This window comes from Salvelinus alpinus, chromosome 3 (genome assembly GCF_045679555.1).
Source record: "Salvelinus alpinus chromosome 3, SLU_Salpinus.1, whole genome shotgun sequence".
In the NCBI taxonomy this organism is placed as follows: Eukaryota; Metazoa; Chordata; class Actinopteri; order Salmoniformes; family Salmonidae; genus Salvelinus; species Salvelinus alpinus.
The window spans coordinates 104169632-104191368 of NC_092088.1; the positions used below are offsets into that span (position 1 = coordinate 104169632).

General features: G+C 39.8%; 1 protein-coding gene across 1 annotated transcript in view; it reads left to right on the forward strand.

Annotated features, from left to right (window-relative positions):
- The window catches only part of LOC139569895 (ryanodine receptor 2-like), a 129371-nt gene that overhangs the window by 85076 nt on the left and 22558 nt on the right, over positions 1-21737 (forward strand). The window lies entirely within an intron of this gene.

Genomic DNA, 21737 nt, shown 5'->3' on the forward strand with positions numbered 1-21737 from the left:
CTCTCTGTTAGGGTGGTAGTCTCTCTGTTAGGGTGGTAGTCTCTCTGTTAGGGTGGTAGTCTCTCTGCTAGGGTGGTAGTTTCTCTGTTAGGGTGGTAGTTTCTCTGCTAGGGTGGTAGTTTCTCTGTTAGGGGGGTGGTCTCTCTGTTAAGGTGGTAGTTTCTCTGTTAGGGTGGTAGTCTCTCTGCTAGGGTGGTAGTTTCTCTGTTAGGGTGGTAGTTTCTCTGTTAGGGTGGTAGTTTCTCTGCTAGGGTGGTAGTTTCTCTGTTAGGGTGGTGGTCTCTCTGTTAAGGTGGTAGTTTCTCTGTTAGGGTGGTAGTCTCTCTGCTAGGGTGGTAGTTTCTCTGTTAGGGTGGTAGTTTCTCTGTTAGGGTGGTAGTTTCTCTGCTAGGGTGGTAGTTTCTCTGCTAGGGTGGTGGTCTCTCTGTTAGGGTGGTAGTCTCTCTGTTAGGGTGGTAGTCTCTCTGTTAGGGTGGTAGTTTCTCTGTTAGGGTGGTAGTTTCTCTGTTAGGGTGGTAGTTTCTCTGTTAGGGTGGTAGTCTCTCTGCTAGGGTGGTAGTCTCTCTGCTAGGGTGGTAGTCTCTCTGTTAGGGTGGTAGTTTCTCTGTTAGGGTGGTAGTTTCTCTGTTAGGGTGGTAGTCTCTCTGCTAGGGTGGTAGTCTCTCTGCTAGGGTGGTAGTCTCTCTGTTAGGGTGGTGGTCTCTCTGTTAGGGTGGTAGTCTCTCTGTTAGGGTGGTAGTCTCTCTGTTAGGGTGGTAGTTTCTCTGTTAGGGTGGTAGTTTCTCTGTTAGGGTGGTAGTCTCTCTGCTAGGGTGGTAGTCTCTCTGCTAGGGTGGTAGTCTCTCTGTTAGGGTGGTGGTCTCTCTGTTAGGGTGGTAGTCTCTCTGTTAGGGTGGTAGTTTCTCTGTTAGGGTGGTAGTTTCTCTGTTAGGGTGGTAGTCTCTCTGCTAGGGTGGTAGTCTCTCTGCTAGGGTGGTAGTCTCTCTGTTAGGGTGGTAGTCTCTCTGTTAGGGTGCTGTGTCTAGTGTTAGGGTGGTAGTCTCTCTGTTAGGGTGGTAGTCTCTCTGCTGTGTCTAGTGTTAGGGTGGTAGTCTCTCTGTTAGGGTGGTAGTCTCTCTGCTGTGTCTAGTGTTGGGGTGGTAGTCTCTCTGTTAGGGTGGTAGTCTCTCTGCTGTGTCTAGTGTTGGGGTGGTAGTCTCTCTGTTAGGGTGGTAGTCTCTCTGCTAGGGTGGTAGTCTCTCTGCTGTGTCTAGTGTTAGGGTGGTAGTCTCTCTGTTAGGGTGGTAGTCTCTCTGCTAGGGTGGTAGTCTCTCTGTTAGTGTGGTAGTCTCTCTGTTAGGGTGGTAGTCTCTCTGTTAGGGTGGTAGTCTCTCTGCTGTGTCTAGTGTTAGGGTGGTAGTCTCTCTGTTAGGGTGGTAGTCTCTCTGCTAGGGTGGTAGTCTCTCTGCTAGGGTGGTAGTCTCTCTGTTAGGGTGGTAGTCTCTCTGTTAGGGTGGTAGTCTCTCTGTTAGGGTGGTAGTCTCTCTGCTGTGTCTAGTGTTAGGGTGGTAGTCTCTCTGTTAGGGTGGTAGTCTCTCTGCTGTGTCTAGTGCTAGGGTGGTAGTCTCTCTGTTAGGGTGGTAGTCTCTCTGCTAGGGTGGTAGTCTCTCTGTTAGGGTGGTAGTCTCTCTGTTAGGGTGGTAGCTCTCTCTGTTAGGGTGGTAGTCTCTCTGCTAGGGTGGTAGTCTCTCTGTTAGGGTGGTAGTCTCTCTGTTAGGGTGGTAGTCTCTCTGTTAGGGTGGTAGTCTCTCTGCTGTGTCTAGTGTTAGGGTGGTAGTCTCTCTGTTAGGGTGGTAGTCTCTCTGCTGTGTCTAGTGCTAGGGTGGTAGTCTCTCTGTTAGGGTGGTAGTCTCTCTGTTAGGGTGGTAGTCTCTCTGCTGTGTCTAGTGTTAGGGTGGTAGTCTCTCTGTTAGGGTGGTAGTCTCTCTGCTGTGTCTAGTGCTAGGGTGGTAGTCTCTCTGTTAGGGTGGTAGTCTCTCTGCTAGGGTGGTAGTCTCTCTGTTAGGGTGGTAGTCTCTCTGTTAGGGTGGTGCTCTCTCTGTTAGGGTGGTAGTCTCTCTGCTAGGGTGGTAGTCTCTCTGTTAGGGTGGTAGTCTCTCTGTTAGGGTGGTAGTCTCTCTGTTAGGGTGGTAGTCTCTCTGCTGTGTCTAGTGTTAGGGTGGTAGTCTCTCTGTTAGGGTGGTAGTCTCTCTGCTGTGTCTAGTGCTAGGGTGGTAGTCTCTCTGTTAGGGTGGTAGTCTCTCTGTTAGGGTGGTAGTCTCTCTGCTGTGTCTAGTGTTAGGGTGGTAGTCTCTCTGTTAGGGTGGTAGTCTCTCTGCTGTGTCTAGTGTTAGGGTGGTAGTCTCTCTGTTAGGGTGGTAGTCTCTCTGCTAGGGTGGTAGTCTCTCTGCTGTGTCTAGTGTTAGGGTGGTAGTCTCTCTGTTAGGGTGGTAGTCTCTCTGCTAGGGTGGTAGTCTCTCTGCTAGGGTGGTAGTCTCTCTGTTAGGGTGGTAGTTTCTCTGTTAGGGTGGTAGTCTCTCTGTTAGGGTGGTAGTCTCTCTGTTAGGGTGGTAGTCTCTCTGCTAGGGTGGTAGTCTCTCTGTTAGGGTGGTACTCTCTCTGTTAGGGTGGTAGTCTCTCTGTTAGGGTGGTAGTCTCTCTGCTAGGGTGGTAGTCTCTCTGTTAGGGTGGTAGTCTCTCTGCTAGGGTGGTAGTCTCTCTGTTAGGGTGGTAGTCTCTCTGTTAGGGTGGTAGTCTCTCTGCTAGGGTGGTAGTTTCTCTGTTAGGGTGGTAGTCTCTCTGCTAGGGTGGTAGTCTCTCTGCTAGGGTGGTAGTCTCTCTGTTAGGGTGGTAGTCTCTCTGTTAGGGTGGTAGTCTCTCTGCTAGGGTGGTAGTTTCTCTGTTAGGGTGGTAGTCTCTCTGTTAGGGTGGTAGTCTCTCTGCTAGGGTGGTAGTCTCTCTGTTAGGGTGGTAGTCTCTCTGTTAGGGTGGTAGTCTCTCTGTTAGGGTGGTAGTCTCTCTGCTAGGGTGGTAGTTTCTCTGTTAGGGTGGTAGTTTCTCTGCTAGGGTGGTAGTTTCTCTGTTAGGGTGGTGGTCTCTCTGTTAAGGTGGTAGTTTCTCTGTTAGGGTGGTAGTCTCTCTGCTAGGGTGGTAGTTTCTCTGTTAGGGTGGTAGTTTCTCTGTTAGGGTGGTAGTTTCTCTGCTAGGGTGGTAGTTTCTCTGTTAGGGTGGTGGTCTCTCTGTTAAGGTGGTAGTTTCTCTGTTAGGGTGGTAGTCTCTCTGCTAGGGTGGTAGTTTCTCTGTTAGGGTGGTAGTTTCTCTGTTAGGGTGGTAGTTTCTCTGCTAGGGTGGTAGTTTCTCTGCTAGGGTGGTGGTCTCTCTGTTAGGGTGGTAGTCTCTCTGTTAGGGTGGTAGTCTCTCTGTTAGGGTGGTAGTTTCTCTGTTAGGGTGGTAGTTTCTCTGTTAGGGTGGTAGTTTCTCTGTTAGGGTGGTAGTCTCTCTGCTAGGGTGGTAGTCTCTCTGCTAGGGTGGTAGTCTCTCTGTTAGGGTGGTAGTTTCTCTGTTAGGGTGGTAGTTTCTCTGTTAGGGTGGTAGTCTCTCTGCTAGGGTGGTAGTCTCTCTGCTAGGGTGGTAGTCTCTCTGTTAGGGTGGTGGTCTCTCTGTTAGGGTGGTAGTCTCTCTGTTAGGGTGGTAGTCTCTCTGCTGTGTCTAGTGCTAGGGTGGTAGTCTCTCTGTTAGGGTGGTAGTCTCTCTGTTAGGGTGGTAGTCTCTCTGCTAGGGTGGTAGTCTCTCTGTTAGGGTGGTAGTCTCTCTGTTAGGGTGGTGCTCTCTCTGTTAGGGTGGTAGTCTCTCTGCTAGGGTGGTAGTCTCTCTGTTAGGGTGGTAGTCTCTCTGTTAGGGTGGTAGTCTCTCTGTTAGGGTGGTAGTCTCTCTGCTGTGTCTAGTGTTAGGGTGGTAGTCTCTCTGTTAGGGTGGTAGTCTCTCTGCTGTGTCTAGTGCTAGGGTGGTAGTCTCTCTGTTAGGGTGGTAGTCTCTCTGTTAGGGTGGTAGTCTCTCTGCTGTGTCTAGTGTTAGGGTGGTAGTCTCTCTGTTAGGGTGGTAGTCTCTCTGATGTGTCTAGTGTTAGGGTGGTAGTCTCTCTGTTAGGGTGGTAGTCTCTCTGCTAGGGTGGTAGTCTCTCTGCTGTGTCTAGTGTTAGGGTGGTAGTCTCTCTGTTAGGGTGGTAGTCTCTCTGCTAGGGTGGTAGTCTCTCTGCTAGGGTGGTAGTCTCTCTGTTAGGGTGGTAGTTTCTCTGTTAGGGTGGTAGTCTCTCTGTTAGGGTGGTAGTCTCTCTGTTAGGGTGGTAGTCTCTCTGTTAGGGTGGTAGTCTCTCTGCTAGGGTGGTAGTCTCTCTGTTAGGGTGGTACTCTCTCTGTTAGGGTGGTAGTCTCTCTGTTAGGGTGGTAGTCTCTCTGCTAGGGTGGTAGTCTCTCTGTTAGGGTGGTAGTCTCTCTGCTAGGGTGGTAGTCTCTCTGTTAGGGTGGTAGTCTCTCTGTTAGGGTGGTAGTCTCTCTGCTAGGGTGGTAGTTTCTCTGTTAGGGTGGTAGTCTCTCTGCTAGGGTGGTAGTCTCTCTGCTAGGGTGGTAGTCTCTCTGTTAGGGTGGTAGTCTCTCTGTTAGGGTGGTAGTCTCTCTGCTAGGGTGGTAGTCTCTCTGCTAGGGTGGTAGTCTCTCTGTTAGGGTGGTAGTCTCTCTGTTAGGGTGGTAGTCTCTCTGTTAGGGTGGTAGTCTCTCTGCTAGGGTGGTAGTTTCTCTGTTAGGGTGGTAGTTTCTCTGCCAGGGTGGTAGTTTCTCTGTTAGGGTGGTGGTCTCTCTGTTAAGGTGGTAGTTTCTCTGTTAGGGTGGTAGTCTCTCTGCTAGGGTGGTAGTGTCTCTGTTAGGGTGGTAGTTTCTCTGTTAGGGTGGTAGTTTCTCTGTTAGGGTGGTAGTTTCTCTGTTAGGGTGGTGGTCTCTCTGTTAAGGTGGTAGTTTCTCTGTTAGGGTGGTAGTCTCTCTGCTAGGGTGGTAGTTTCTCTGTTAGGGTGGTAGTTTCTCTGTTAGGGTGGTAGTTTCTCTGCTAGGGTGGTAGTTTCTCTGCTAGGGTGGTGGTCTCTCTGTTAGGGTGGTAGTCTCTCTGTTAGGGTGGTAGTCTCTCTGTTAGGGTGGTAGTTTCTCTGTTAGGGTGGTAGTTTCTCTGTTAGGGTGGTAGTTTCTCTGTTAGGGTGGTAGTCTCTCTGCTAGGGTGGTAGTCTCTCTGCTAGGGTGGTAGTCTCTCTGTTAGGGTGGTAGTTTCTCTGTTAGGGTGGTAGTTTCTCTGTTAGGGTGGTAGTCTCTCTGCTAGGGTGGTAGTCTCTCTGCTAGGGTGGTAGTCTCTCTGTTAGGGTGGTGGTCTCTCTGTTAGGGTGGTAGTCTCTCTGTTAGGGTGGTAGTCTCTCTGTTAGGGTGGTAGTTTCTCTGTTAGGGTGGTAGTTTCTCTGTTAGGGTGGTAGTCTCTCTGCTAGGGTGGTAGTCTCTCTGCTAGGGTGGTAGTCTCTCTGTTAGGGTGGTGGTCTCTCTGTTAGGGTGGTAGTCTCTCTGTTAGGGTGGTAGTTTCTCTGTTAGGGTGGTAATCTCTGTTAGGGTGGTAGTCTCTCTGCTAGGGTGGTAGTCTCTCTGCTAGGGTGGTAGTCTCTCTGTTAGGGTGGTAGTCTCTCTGTTAGGGTGGTAGTTTCTCTGTTAGGGTGGTAGTTTCTCTGTTAGGGTGGTAGTCTCTCTGCTAGGGTGGTAGTCTCTCTGCTAGGGTGGTAGTTTCTCTGTTAGGGTGGTAGTTTCTCTGTTAGGGTGGTAGTTTCTCTGCTAGGGTGGTAGTTTCTCTGCTAGGGTGGTGGTCTCTCTGTTAGGGTGGTAGTCTCTCTGTTAGGGTGGTAGTCTCTCTGTTAGGGTGGTAGTTTCTCTGTTAGGGTGGTAGTTTCTCTGTTAGGGTGGTAGTCTCTCTGCTAGGGTGGTAGTCTCTCTGCTAGGGTGGTAGTCTCTCTGTTAGGGTGGTAGTCTCTCTGTTAGGGTGGTGGTCTCTCTGTTAGGGTGGTAGTCTCTCTGTTAGGGTGGTGGTCTCTCTGTTAGGGTGGTAGTCTCTCTGTTAGGGTGGTAGTCTCTCTGTTAGGGTGGTGGTCTCTCTGTTAGGGTGGTAGTCTCTCTGTTAGGGTGGTGGTCTCTCTGTTAGGGTGGTGGTCTCTCTGTTAGGGTGGTAGTCTCTCTGTTAGGGTGGTAGTCCTCTCTGTTAGGGTGGTAGTCTCTCTGTTAGGGTGGTAGTCTCTCTGTTAGGGTGGTGGTCTCTCTGTTAGGGTGGTGGTCTCTCTGTTAGGGTGGTAGTTTCTCTGTTAGGGTGGTAGTCTCTCTGCTAGGGTGGTAGTCTCTCTGTTAGGGTGGTAGTCTCTCTGTTAGGGTGGTAGTCTCTCTGTTAGGGTGGTAGTCTCTCTGTTAGGGTGGTAGTCTCTCTGTTAGGGTGGTAGTCTCTCTGCTAGGGTGGTAGTCTCTCTGCTAGGGTGGTAGTCTCTCTGTTAGGGTGGTAGTCTCTCTGTTAGGGTGGTAGTCTCTCTGCTAGGGTGGTAGTCTCTCTGCTAGGGTGGTAGTCTCTCTGCTAGGGTGGTAGTCTCTCTGCTAGGGTGGTAGTCTCTCTGTTAGGGTGGTAGTCTCTCTGTTAGGGTGGTAGTCTCTCTGCTAGGGTGGTAGTCTCTCTGTTAGGGTGGTAGTCTCTCTGTTAGGGTGGTAGTCTCTCTGTTAGGGTGGTGGTCTCTCTGTTAGGGTGGTAGTCTCTCTGTTAGGGTGGTAGTCTCTCTGCTAGGGTGGTAGTCTCTCTGTTAGGGTGGTAGTCTCTCTGTTAGGGTGGTAGTCTCTCTGTTAGGGTGGTAGTCTCTCTGCTGTGTCTAGTGTAGCCGGAGGACACTACTGTGTGATGAGCTTCTAGGCCACTGTCCGTTAATACTACACACACACAACAAGGTTACTGGATCTTACTGTAAATAGGATTAGTATAGGATTAGTATTGTCTCTCTGTCACACCTGGCTTATTTGTCACTGACCTACTGTACTTACTGTCATTAAATTACTATCTATTGTAGCTACTGTGATTAATATACTACCTACTGTAGCTACTGTTATTAATATAAACCTACTGTTATTAATATACTACCTACTGTTATTAATATAATACCTACTATTATTAATATAATACCTACTGTTATTAATATAATACCTACTGTTATTAATATAATACCTACTGTTATTAATATACTACCTACTGTAGCTACTGTTATTAATATACTACCTACTGTTATTAATATACTACCTACTGTTATTAATATAATACCTACTGTTATTAATATAATACCTACTGTTATTAATATAATACCTACTGTTATTAATATAATACCTACTGTTATTAATATACTACCTACTGTTATTAATATAATACCTACTGTTATTAATATAATACCTACTGTTATTAATATAATACCTACTGTTATTAATATACTACCTACTGTTATTAATATACTACCTACTGTTATTAATATACTACCTACTGTTATTAATATAATACCTACTGTAGCTACTGTTATTAATATACTACCTACTGTTATTAATATACTACCTACTGTTATTAATATAATACCTACTGTTATTAATATACTACCTACTGTTATTAATATAATACCTACTGTTATTAATATAATACCTACTGTTATTAATATACTACCTACTGTTATTAATATAATACCTACTGTTATTAATATAATACCTACTGTTATTAATATAATACCTACTGTTATTAATATACTACCTACTGTTATTAATATACTACCTACTGTTATTAATATACTACCTACTGTTATTAATATAATACCTACTGTAGCTACTGTTATTAATATACTACCTACTGTTATTAATATACTACCTACTGTTATTAATATAATACCTACTGTTATTAATATACTACCTACTGTTATTAATATAATACCTACTGTTATTAATATAATACCTACTGTTATTAAAATAATACCTACTGTTATTCATATAATACCTACTGTTATTAATATACTACCTACTGTTATTAAAATAATACCTACTGTTATTAATATAATACCTACTGTTATTAATATAATACCTACTGTAGCTACTGTTATTAATATACTACCTACTGTTATTAATATAATACCTACTGTAGCTACTGTTATTAATATACTACCTACTGTTATTAATATAATACCTACTGTTATTAATATACTACCTACTGTTATTAATATAATACCTACTGTTATTAATATAATACCTACTGTTATTAATATAATACCTACTGTTATTAATATAATACCTACTGTTATTAATATACTACCTACTGTTATTAATATACTACCTACTGTTATTAATATAATACCTACTGTTATTAATATAATACCTACTGTTATTAATATACTACCTACTGTTATTAATATAATACCTACTGTAGCTACTGTTATTAATATAATACCTACTGTTATTAATATAATACCTACTGTTATTAATATAATACCAACTGTTATTAATATACTACCTACTGTTATTAATATAATACCTACTGTTATTAATATAATACCTACTGTTATTAATATAATACCTACTGTTATTAATATAATACCTACTGTTATTAATATAATACCTACTGTTATTAAAATAATACCTACTGTAGCTACTGTTATTAATATAATACCTACTGTTATTAAAATAATACCTACTGTAGCTACTGTTATTAATATAATACCTACTGTTATTAATATAATACCTACTGTAGCTACTGTTATTAATATAATACCTACTGTTATTAATATAATACCTACTGTTATTAATATAGTACCTACTGTTATTAATATACTACCTACTGTTATTAATATACTACCTACTGTTATTAATATAATACCTACTGTTTTTAATATACTACCTACTGTTATTAATATAATACCTACTGTTATTAATATACTACCTACTGTAGCTACTGTTATTAATATAATACCTACTGTAGCTACTGTTATTAATATAATACCTACTGTTATTAATATAATACCTACTGTTATTAATATAAGACCTACTGTTATTAATATACTACCTACTGTTATTAATATAATACCTACTGTTATTAATATAATACCCACCGTTATAATATAATACCTACTGTTATTAATATACTACCTACTGTTATTAATATACTGCCTACTGTTATTAATATAATACCTACTGTTATTAATATAAGACCTACTGTTATTAATATACTACCTACTGTTATTAAAATAATACCTCCTGTTATTAATATACTACCTACTATTATTAATATAATACCTACTGTTATTAAAATAATACCTACTGTTATTAATATACTACCTACTGTTATTAATATAATACCTACTGTTGTTAATATAATACCTACTGTAGCTACTGTTATTAATATAATACCTACTGTTATTAATATACTTCCTACTGTATCTACTGTTATTAATATAATACCTACTGTAGCTACTGTTATTAATATAATACCTGCTGTAGCTACTGTTATTAATATAATACCTACTGTAGCTACTGTTATTAATATAATACCTACTGTTATTAATATATTACCTACTGTTATTAATATAATACCTACTGTTATTAATATACTACCTACTGTAATTAATATACTACCTACTGTTATTAATATAATACCCACTGTTATTAATATAATACCTAATGTTATTAATATACTATCTACTGTTATTAATATAATACCTACTGTTATTAATATAATACTTACTGTTATTAATATAATACCTACTGTAGCTGTTGTTATTAATATACTACCTACTGTTATTAATATAATACCTACTGTAGCTACTGTTATTAATATAATACCTACTGTTATTAATATACTACCTACTGTTATTAATATAATACCTACTGTTATTAATATACTACCTACTGTTATTAATATAATACCTACTGTTATTAATATAATACCTACTGTAGCTACTGTTATTAATATAATACCTACTGTTATTAATATAATACCTACTGTTATTAATATAATACCAACTGTTATTAATATACTACCTACTGTTATTAATATACTACCTACTGTTATTAATATAATACCTACTGTTATTAATATACTACCTACTGTTATTAATATACTACCTACTGTAGCTACTGTTATTAATATAATACCCACTGTTATTAATATAATACCCACTGTTATTCATATACTATCTACTGTTATTAATATAATACATACTGTTATTAATATAATACCTACTGTTATTAATATAATACCTACTGTTATTAAAATAATACCTACTGTAGCTACTGTTATTAATATACTACCTACTGTTATTAATATAATACCTACTGTTATTAATATAATACCTACTGTTATTAATATAATACCTACTGTTATTAATATAATACCTACTGTTATTAATATACTACATGCTGTAACTGCTAGGATATTAATATAGGATACTAATATACTACATGCTGTAACTGCTAGGGTATTAATATAGGATACTAATATAATACCTGCTGTAACTACTAGGGTATTAATATAGGATACTAATATAATACCTGCTGTAACTACTGTTATTAATATAGGATACTAATATAATACCTGCTGTAACTGCTAGGGTATTAATATAGGATACTAATATAATACCTGCTGTAACTGCTGGGGTATTAATATAGGATACTAATATAATACCTGCTGTAAATGCTGGGGTATTAATATAGGATACTAATATAATACCTGCTGTAACTACTGGGGTATTAATATAGGATACTAATATAATACCTGCTGTAACTACTGGGGTATTAATATAGGATACTAATATAATACCTGCTGTAACTACTAGGATATTAATATAGGATACTAATATAATACCTGCTGTAACTGCTAGGGTATTAATATAGGATACTAATATAATACCTGCTGTAACTACTGGGGTATTAATATAGGATACTAATATAATACCTGCTGTAACTACTAGGGTATTAATATAGGATACTAATATAATACCTGCTGTAACTACTAGGGTATTAATATAGGATACTAATATACTACCTGCTGTAACTACTAGGGTATTAATATAGGATACTAATATACTACCTGCTGTAACTACTGGGGTATTAATATAGGATACTAATATAATACCTGCTGTAACTGCTAGGGTATTAATATAGGATACTAATATAATACCTGCTGTAACTGCTAGGGTATTAATATAGGATACTAATATAATACCTGCTGTAACTACTAGGGTATTAATATAGGATACTAATATACTACCTGCTGTAACTGCTGGGGTATTAATATAGGATACTAATATAATACCTGCTGTAACTACTAGGGTATTAATATAGGATACTAATATAATACCTGCTGTAACTACTGTTGTTAATATAGGATACTAATATAATACCTGCTGTAACTGCTGGGGTATTAATATAGGATACTAATATAATACCTGCTGTAACTACTAGGGTATTAATATAGGATACTAATATAATACCTGCTGTAACTACTGTTATTAATATAGGATACTAATATAATACCTGCTGTAACTGCTGGGGTATTAATATAGGATACTAATATAATACCTGCTGTAACTGCTAGGGTATTAATATAGGATACTAATATAATACCTGCTGTAACTACTAGGGTATTAATATAGGATACTAATATAATACCTGCTGTAACTACTAGGGTATTAATATAGGATACTAATATAATACCTGCTGTAACTACTAGGGTATTAATATAGGATACTAATATAATACCTGCTGTAACTACTAGGGTATTAATATAGGATACTAATATAATACCTGCTGTAACTGCTAGGGTATTAATATAGGATACTAATATAATACCTGCTGTAACTACTAGGGTATTAATATAGGATACTAATATAATACCTGCTGTAACTGCTAGGGTATTAATATAGGATACTAATATAATACCTGCTGTAACTACTAGGGTATTAATATAGGATACTAATATAATACCTGCTGTAACTACTAGGGTATTAATATAGGATACTAATATAATACCTGCTGTAACTACTAGGGTATTAATATAGGATACTAATATAATACCTGCTGTAACTGCTAGGGTATTAATATAGGATACTAATATAATACCTGCTGTAACTACTGGGGTATTAATATAGGATACTAATATAATACCTGCTGTAACTACTAGGGTATTAATATAGGATACTAATATAATACCTGCTGTAACTACTAGGGTATTAATATAGGATACTAATATAATACCTGCTGTAACTACTAGGGTATTAATATAGGATACTAATATAATACCTGCTGTAACTACTAGGGTATTAATATAGGATACTAATATAATATCTGTTTTAACATCATTGGCACCTAGTGAGCAGTTGTTGTTCAGGGTAACCTGCCTTGCTCAGGGGCACAACGGCAGAGTCTTACCCTGTCGGCTCGGGGATTCGATCCAGCTACCTTTCAGTTGCTGCCTCAACACTCCTACCCGCCGGGCTACTTGCCGTCCCTTACCCTGGTACATCGTGGGAAATAGAACAAATTTACACGCCTATAACAAATTATTTTTGTTTGTATCCTATTCAAGCAGTTGTTTTTTAGTTTCATAAAGATTGTGGTCTTTTCTGACCTCCCCGTCACAACACTAAGATATACATTTAGTCTGTTTGTCTCTCCTCACGTCCCAGAGAATCACACTCTGAGGCATCTGGGTGTGTTGTGACTGGCTTTTCAATTTACCCAGCTGAACATGCTTCTGCTGCCGTCTCACAGGGCGAACAACATGGTTTGAATGAAAAAAACATTTACATTTATAATGAAAACTGAATCAATATGCGCCAGTGCCGGAGTCAGAGTGGAATGTACTAGATTAATGAGAGAGAGAGAGAGAGAGAGATACAGAGTGGAATGTACTAGAGTAATGAGAGAGAGAGATACACAGAGATATAGAGTAGAATGTACTAGAGTAAGAGAGAGAGAGATACACAGAGATATAGAGTAGAATGTACTAGAGTAATGAGAGAGAGAGATACACAGAGATATAGAGTAGAATGTACTAGAGTAAGAGAGAGAGAGATACACAGAGATATAGAGTAGAATGTACTAGAGTAATGAGAGAGAGAGATACACAGAGATATAGAGTAGAATGTACTAGAGTAAGAGAGAGAGAGATACACAGAGATACAGAGTGGAATGTACTAGAGTAATGAGAGAGAGATACACAGAGATATAGAGTAGAATGTACTAGAGTAAGAGAGAGAGAGATACACAGAGATATAGAGTAGAATGTACTAGAGTAATGAGAGAGAGAGATACACAGAGATATAGAGTAGAATGTACTAGAGTAATGAGAGAGAGAGATACACAGATATATAGAGTAGAATGTACTAGAGTAAGAGAGAGAGAGATACACAGAGATACAGAGTGGAATGTACTAGAGTAATGAGAGAGAGAGATACACAGAGATATAGAGTAGAATGTACTAGAGTAAGAGAGAGAGAGATACACAGAGATATAGAGTAGAATGTACTAGAGTAATGAGAGAGAGAGATACACAGAGATATAGAGTAGAATGTACTAGAGTAAGAGAGAGAGAGATACACAGAGATATAGAGTAGAATGTACTAGAGTAATGAGAGAGAGAGATACACAGAGATATAGAGTAGAATGTACTAGAGTAAGAGAGAGAGAGATACACAGAGATATAGAGTAGAATGTACTAGAGTAAGAGAGAGAGAGATACACAGAGATATAGAGTAGAATGTACTAGAGTAAGAGAGAGAGAGATACACAGAGATATAGAGTAGAATGTACTAGAGTAATGAGAGAGAGAGGAACCCAGAGGGAGAGACAGAGAGAGAGACAGAGAGACCCAGAGGGAGAGACAGAGAGAGAGACAGAGAGAGAGAGAGAGAGACCCAGAGGGAGAGACAGAGAGAGAGACAGAGAGACCCAGAGGGAGAGACAGAGAGAGAGACAGAGAGACCCAGAGGGAGAGACAGAGAGAGAGACAGAGAGACCCAGAGGGAGAGACAGAGAGAGAGACAGAGAAACCCAGAGGGAGAGACAGAGAGAGACAAAGATGCAGAGGCCCTATAGAGACACAGAGAGAGACCGAGAAAGACCGAGATATAGAGACAGAGATACAGAGAGAGATGAAGAGATACAGGGAGAGAGAGAGAGATACAGAGAGCGATAGAGAGAGACAGAGATACAGGGAGAGAGACAGAGATACAGAGAGAGATAGAGAGAGATACAGAGAGAGATGCAGAGATACAGGGAGAGAGAGAGATACAGAGAGCGATAGAGAGAGACAGAGATACAGAGATACAGGGAGAGAGACAGAGATACAGAGAGAGATAGAGAGATACAGAGAGAGACAGAGATACAGAGAGAGACAGAGATACAGAGAGAGATGCAGAGAGAGACAGAGATTTGCTGAAACCTAGAATAGCCCAATGTATTTCTGCGTTTTTGTAGGTTTAGTTTCCTTGTGTAACCTACCTCCTTTGATTAAGGTGCTTTTGGTAACATTAATTCCACGTCATGTTGTTGGCTGTCGTGTGTCTTATGTCTGCAGTGATTTGCATACTGAAGCAGGGTTGATGTCTGGGCTTTAGCTCCCAGCCATGACGATCATAAACATATATCTGTTCAGGAGGGGGTGGAAAACAAGCTTTGCATGATGTTTACGTCAAAGAGATGTCGTTACAGTTCTATACAGTTTACATGTCTAGTCATCTTCAGACATGTTTCATATGGTTTTACATCGAGGCCTGTTGTGATATGATAAACAAACACACGTCTACCCAGACACACCATAATGCAAAGTATCCTGACTGTGTTTGAATAAGTCTCCTCCCATCAAAGAACGGTATATCTCAGATATCCCTTCTTCCCTCTGATCTCAGAGTCTCACTCAGCAGACATCCCTTCTTCCCTCTGATCTCAGAGTCTCACTCAGCAGACATCCCTTCTTCCCTCTGATCTCAGAGTCTCACTCAGCAGATATCCCTTCTTCCCTCTGATCTCAGAGTCTCACTCAGCAGATATCCCTTCTTCCCTCTGATCTCAGAGTCTCACTCAGCAGATATCCCTTCTTCCCTCTGATCTCAGAGTCTCACTCAGCAGACATCCCTTCTTCCCTCTGATCTCAGAGTCTTTTTATACACCTGGCAGCAACGGGTGTGGCTGAAATAACCAAATCCTCTCATTTGAACAGGTGTCCACCTACTTTTGCATATATAGCGTATATACTGTACATATAACTTTTTGTCATGTTATTAAAAACTGTATGAACCAAATACTGTAACTTAGGAAGGAAACCCCCTCTAGCTGTCAAGTTTCCATCCAATACATTGTGCAAATCTGTCCTTCTGCCCCTGAGGCAGTTAACCCCCTGTTCCCCGGGCGCCGAAGACGTGGATGTCGATTTCAGGCAGCCCCCCGTACCGCTCTGAGTCAGAGTGGTGGGGTTAAATGCAGAAGACACATTTCAGTTGAAGGCATTCAGTTGCACATCTGACTAGTTATCCCCCTTTCCTTTCCCTTTCCCAAATTATATGAAAATGATGAACGTATTTTTGTTAAGATATAAATATGATTTTAGGAGTCATAAGAGAGAACTTCTAATCATATCCTTTGCACATTCAGTAGCCACGACCCGAGGGAGATCAGAGAGCTTGTCAGCATGACGGAACGTCCCTTTTTGACCAAGAGTGCATAAAGGCTTGAATCAACCTTTAGACCAGGAAACGTGAGGCGAGAGTTACATGTTTTAAAATGGTTGAAACGCTGAAACTCAACACGAGGTGAAGAAATAAACTCACCTTCCTTTAGACCAGAGAGACGAAGAGCTGCAGCTCATGTCCATCGTGGTTCGACTCCTGAATACCACGTGAGAAGCTCCTCAGACAATCGCTGGTAAAGCTGATTAGCCGTCTTAAGTCAGATATCGATATTCCCCCCCCATCTATGTTGTAACAAGCTATCATATCTTGTCAGTCCACTAGGGACTTTTGTCTCATGTAAGTGTGTGTGTATCGAGAAAAGTGAATCTAAGTGAGACTCTCCTACTACGCTCATCACCAAGGGGAACCGTCGACATGGCTGGTTATCTTCCAGAGTGAACAACAGTAGATGACGGGAAAGAGGAAACCCCTTTCGGACAATCAGAGCCATACAGCTGGAAGGCCAACAACCTTCTGGAGATTTCTTATTCCAAACGGGTGGCGGTTCGTGAGCAAACTATATGATTAACGTTACTGAATCGTTCTGAAATGTCTTGGCGATAAGTGTGCCTCCCCCCCCCCCCCCCCTCTCTATCTATGTTGTAACAAGCCGTCATATCTTGTCAGTCCACTAGGGACTTTTGTCTCATGTAAGTGTGTGTGTGTGTGTATTCGGTGTTATTATTTAGTTAGCTAGTAAATAAATAATTAAACAATTTGTGTAATACTGAATCATGAGCAAAGCTGGGGTTTCTGCAGATCCACGAAGGTTCAGAACGATTTGATGTAATGATAAACAAGATTACTGTTTATCGATGAAATAGATATATACCTTATAGAGTTTAATTTGGGAGATGGTAACTCTTTAAACGACCTCTTCCGTGGTGACCCAAATGCTAATGAGTTAATTGTTACATAATTTATTTAATCGGGTAACAATTAAGCATAGTTAGTTGATTAGATGAATAACAGTCATCAGATTAATGAAAGTAAAGTCACGACAGTCAAGATCCACTCTGGTGCAGCTGTAGAACTTTTAATGGATCTGAGGGAACCTGCCAAATCTTTTCTGCCTCCTGAGAGGGAAGAGGTGTCAGTGCCCTCTTCCCGACTGTGTTGGTGTGTGTGAACCTTGATCATTTCTTAGTGATGTGGACACCAAGGAACTTGAAGCTCTCGACTTGCTCCACTACCCTTCGTTTCCTGTCGTCCACGATCAGCACATTTGTTTTGCTGACGTTGAGGGAGAGGTTGTCTGAGTGGGTATATAGATGTATTACTGCTGAGTGGGTATATAGATGTATTACTGCTGAGTGGGTATATAGACGTATTACTGCTGAGTGGGTATATAGATGTATTACTGCTGAGTGGGTATATAGATGTATTACTGCCGAGTGGGTATATAGATGTATTACTGCTGAGTGGGTATATAGACGTATTACTGCTGAGTGGGTATATAGATGTATTACTGCTGAGTGGGTATATAGATGTATTACTGCTGAGTGGGTATATAGATGTATTACTGCTGAGTGGGTATATAGATGTATTACTGCTGAGTGGGTATATAGATGTATTACTGCTGAGTGGGTATATAGACGTATTACTGCTGAGTGGGTATATAGATGTATTACTGCTGAGTGGGTATATAGACGTATTACTGCTGAGTGGGTATATAGATGTATTACTGCTGAGTGGGTATATAGATGTATTACTGCTGAGTGGGTATATAGATGTATTACTGCTGAGTGGGTATATAGATGTATTACTGCTGAGTGGGTATATAGATGTATTACTGCTGAGTGGGTATATAGATGTATTACTGCTGAGTGGGTATATAGATGTATTACTGCTGAGTGGGTATATAGATGTATTACTGCTGAGTGGGTATATAGATGTATTACTGCTGAGTGGGTATATAGACGTATTACTGCTGAGTGGGTATATAGACGTATTACTGCTGAGTGGGTATATAGACGTATTACTGCTGAGTGGGTATATAGATGTATTACTGCTGAGTGGGTATATAGATGTATTACTGCTGAGTGGGTATATAGATGTATTACTGCTGAGTGGGTATATAGATGTATTACTGCTGAGTGGGTATATAGATGTATTACTGCTGAGTGGGTATATAGATGTATTACTGCTGAGTGGGTATATAGATGTATTACTGCTGAGTGGGTATATAGATGTATTACTGCTGAGTGGGTATATAGATGTATTACTGCTGAGTGGGTATATAGATGTATTACTGCTGAGTGGGTATATAGATGTATTTCTGCTGAGTGGGTATATAGATGTATTACTGCTGAGTGGGTATATAGACGTATTACTGCTGAGTGGGTATATAGACGTATTACTGCTGAGTGGGTATATAGATGTATTACTGCTGAGTGGGTATATAGATGTATTACTGCTGAGTGGGTATATAGACGTATTACTGCTGAGTGGGTATATAGACGTATTACTGCTGAGTGGGTATATAGATGTATTACTGCTGAGTGGGTATATAGATGTATTACTGCTGAGTGGGTATATAGATGTATTACTGCTGAGTGGGTATATAGACGTATTTATATATAGATGTATCTATATACCCACTCAGCAGTAACACATCTATATGTATTTCATGAGTATCCTGAAGGAATGCCGGACAGGGTGGTGGTGGGATGCACCAGAGCAGGGAAGATGTTGGAATTATACTGAATTATGCTGTATTATAGATCTGTATTAATTATAGTTGGAATGTAGTGTCTGTATTATAGATCTGTATTAATTATAGGTGGAATGTAGTGTCTGTATTATAGATATATATTTACTATAGGTTGAATGTAGTGTCTGTATTATAGATCTGTATTAATTATAGGTGGAATGTAGTGTCTGTATTATAGATCTGTATTAATTATAGGTGGAATGTAGTGTCTGTATTATAGATATGTATTAATTATAGGTGGAATGTAGTGTCTGTATTATAGATATATATTTACTATAGGTTGAATGTAGTGTCTGTATTATAGATCTGTATTAATTATAGGTGGAATGTAGTGTCTGTATTATAGATCTGTATTTACTATAGGTTGAATGTAGTGTCTGTATTATAGATCTGTATTAATTATAGGTGGAATGTAGTGTCTGTATTATAGATATGTATTAATTATAGGTGGAATGTAGTGTCTGTATTATAGATATGTATTAATTATAGGTGGAATGTAGTGTCTGTATTATAGATATATATTTACTATAGGTTGAATGTAGTGTCTGTATTATAGATCTGTATTAATTATAGGTGGAATGTAGTGTCTGTATTATAGATCTGTATTTACTATAGGTTGAATGTAGTGTCTGTATTATAGATCTGTATTAATTATAGGTGGAATGTAGTGTCTGTATTATAGATATGTATTAATTATAGGTGGAATGTAGTGTCTGTATTATAGATATGTATTAATTATAGGTGGAATGTAGTGTCTGTATTATAGATATATATTTACTATAGGTGGAATGTAGTGTCTGTATTATAGATCTGTATTAATTATAGGTGGAATGTAGTGTCTGTATTATAGATCTGTATTTACTATAGGTGGAATGTAGTGTCTGTATTATAGATCTGTATTAATTATAGGTGGAATGTAGTGTCTGTATTATAGATCTGTATTAATTATAGGTGGAATGTAGTGTCTGTATTATAGATATGTATTAATTATAGGTGGAATGTAGTGTCTGTATTATAGATATATATTTACTATAGGTTGAATGTAGTGTCTGTATTATAGATCTGTATTAATTATAGGTGGAATGTAGTGTCTGTATTATAGATCTGTATTTACTATAGGTTGAATGTAGTGTCTGTATTATAGATCTGTATTAATTATAGGTGGAATGTAGTGTCTGTATTATAGATATGTATTAATTATAGATGGAATGTAGTGTCTGTATTATAGATATGTATTAATTATAGGTGGAATGTAGTGTCTGTATTATAGATATATATTTACTATAGGTTGAATGTAGTGTCTGTATTATAGATCTGTATTAATTATAGGTGGAATGTAGTGTCTGTATTATAGATCTGTATTTACTATAGGTTGAATGTAGTGTCTGTATTATAGATCTGTATTAATTATAGGTGGAATGTAGTGTCTGTATTATAGATATGTATTAATTATAGGTGGAATGTAGTGTCTGTATTATAGATATGTATTAATTATAGGTGGAATGTAGTGTCTGTATTATAGATATATATTTACTATAGGTGGAATGTAGTGTCTGTATTATAGATCTGTATTAATTATAGGTGGAATGTAGTGTCTGTATTATAGATCTGTATTTACTATAGGTGGAATGTAGTGTCTGTATTATAGATATTTACTATAGGTGGAATGTAGTGTCTGTATTATAGATATATATTTATTATAGGTGTAGTGTCTGTATTATAGATATCTATTTATTATTTTTGTAACGTTCCCTAATAGACATCAAACGACCTTACTGTAACGTTATACTGCGACCAAACCGGGACCTGTACTGAACGTCCTCTTTGACGTCACGTTTTAACGTTCCGAGAACGTTCTCGGCACGTCGGTGGGTTAACGTCTTATGTCCTCAGGACGACCCCTGTTTGCTGGGTGAAAGCCTGACCCTTCTAGGCACTGCTGAGTGCAGTGTGTTGACTGAGATGTTCCGTTGCCAATTACTCCGTTGAAAAGAGCCCATTTGGTCCTCGTTATCCATCACAAACGGCTGCTCTGGCAGGCGCCCAGCGTGGAGCTCGACTCTGGAGGTCACACATCTTAGATAGGTGCCCAGGTTGTAGACTGTTGGCAATGACAAGGCTGTGTCTCTCTACCCCACAGTAACCAGGGTTTTCTGTAGTGGTTCTCTGCTGTGTCTCTCTACCCCACAGTAACCAGGGTTTTCTGTAGTGGTTCTCTGCTGTGTCTCTCTACCCCACAGTAACCAGGGTTTTCTGTAGTGGTTCTCTGCTGTGTCTCTCTACCAGACAGTAACCAGGGTTTTCTGTAGTAGTTCTCTGCTGTGTCTCTCTACCCCACAGTAACCAGGGTTTTCTGTAGTGGTTCTCTGCTGTGTCTCTCTACCCCACAGTAACCAGGGTTTTCTGTAGTGGTTCTCTGCTGTGTCTCTCTACCCCACAGTAACCAGGGTTTTCTGTAGTGGTTCTCTGCTGTGTCTCTCTACCCCACAGTAACCAGGGTTTTCTGTAGTGGTTCTCTGCTGTGTCTCTCTACCAGACAGTAACCAGGGTTTTCTGTAGTGGTTCTCTGCTGTGTCTCTCTACCCCACAGTAACCAGGGTTTTCTGTAGTGGTTCTCTGCTGTGTGTCTCTACCCCACAGTAACCAGGGTTTTCTGTAGTGGTTCTCTGCTGTGTCTCTACCCCACAGTAACCAGGGTTTTCTGTAGTGGTTCTCTGCTGTCTCTCTACCAGACAGTAACCAGGGTTTTCTGTAGTGGTTCTCTGCTGTGTCTCTCTACCCCACAGTAACCAGGGTTTTCTGTAGTGGTTCTCTGCTGTGTCTCTCTACCCCACAGTAACCAGGGTTTTCTGTAGTGGTTCTCTGCTGTCTCTCTACCCCACAGTAACCAGGGTTTTCTGTAGTGGTTCTCTGCTGTGTCTCTCTACCCCACAGTAACCAGGGTTTTCTGTAGTGGTTCTCTGCTGTCTCTCTACCAGACAGTAACCAGGGTTTTCTGTAGTGGTTCTCTGCTGTGTCTCTCTACCCCACAGTAACCAGGGTTTTCTGTGGTGGTTCTCTGCTGTGTGTCTCTACCAGACAGTAACCAGGGTTTTCTGTAGTGGTTCTCTGCTGTGTCTCTCTACCCCACAGTAACCAGGGTTTTCTGTAGTGGTTCTCTGCTGTGTCTCTCTACCCCACAGTAACCAGGGTTTTCTGTAGTGGTTCTCTGCT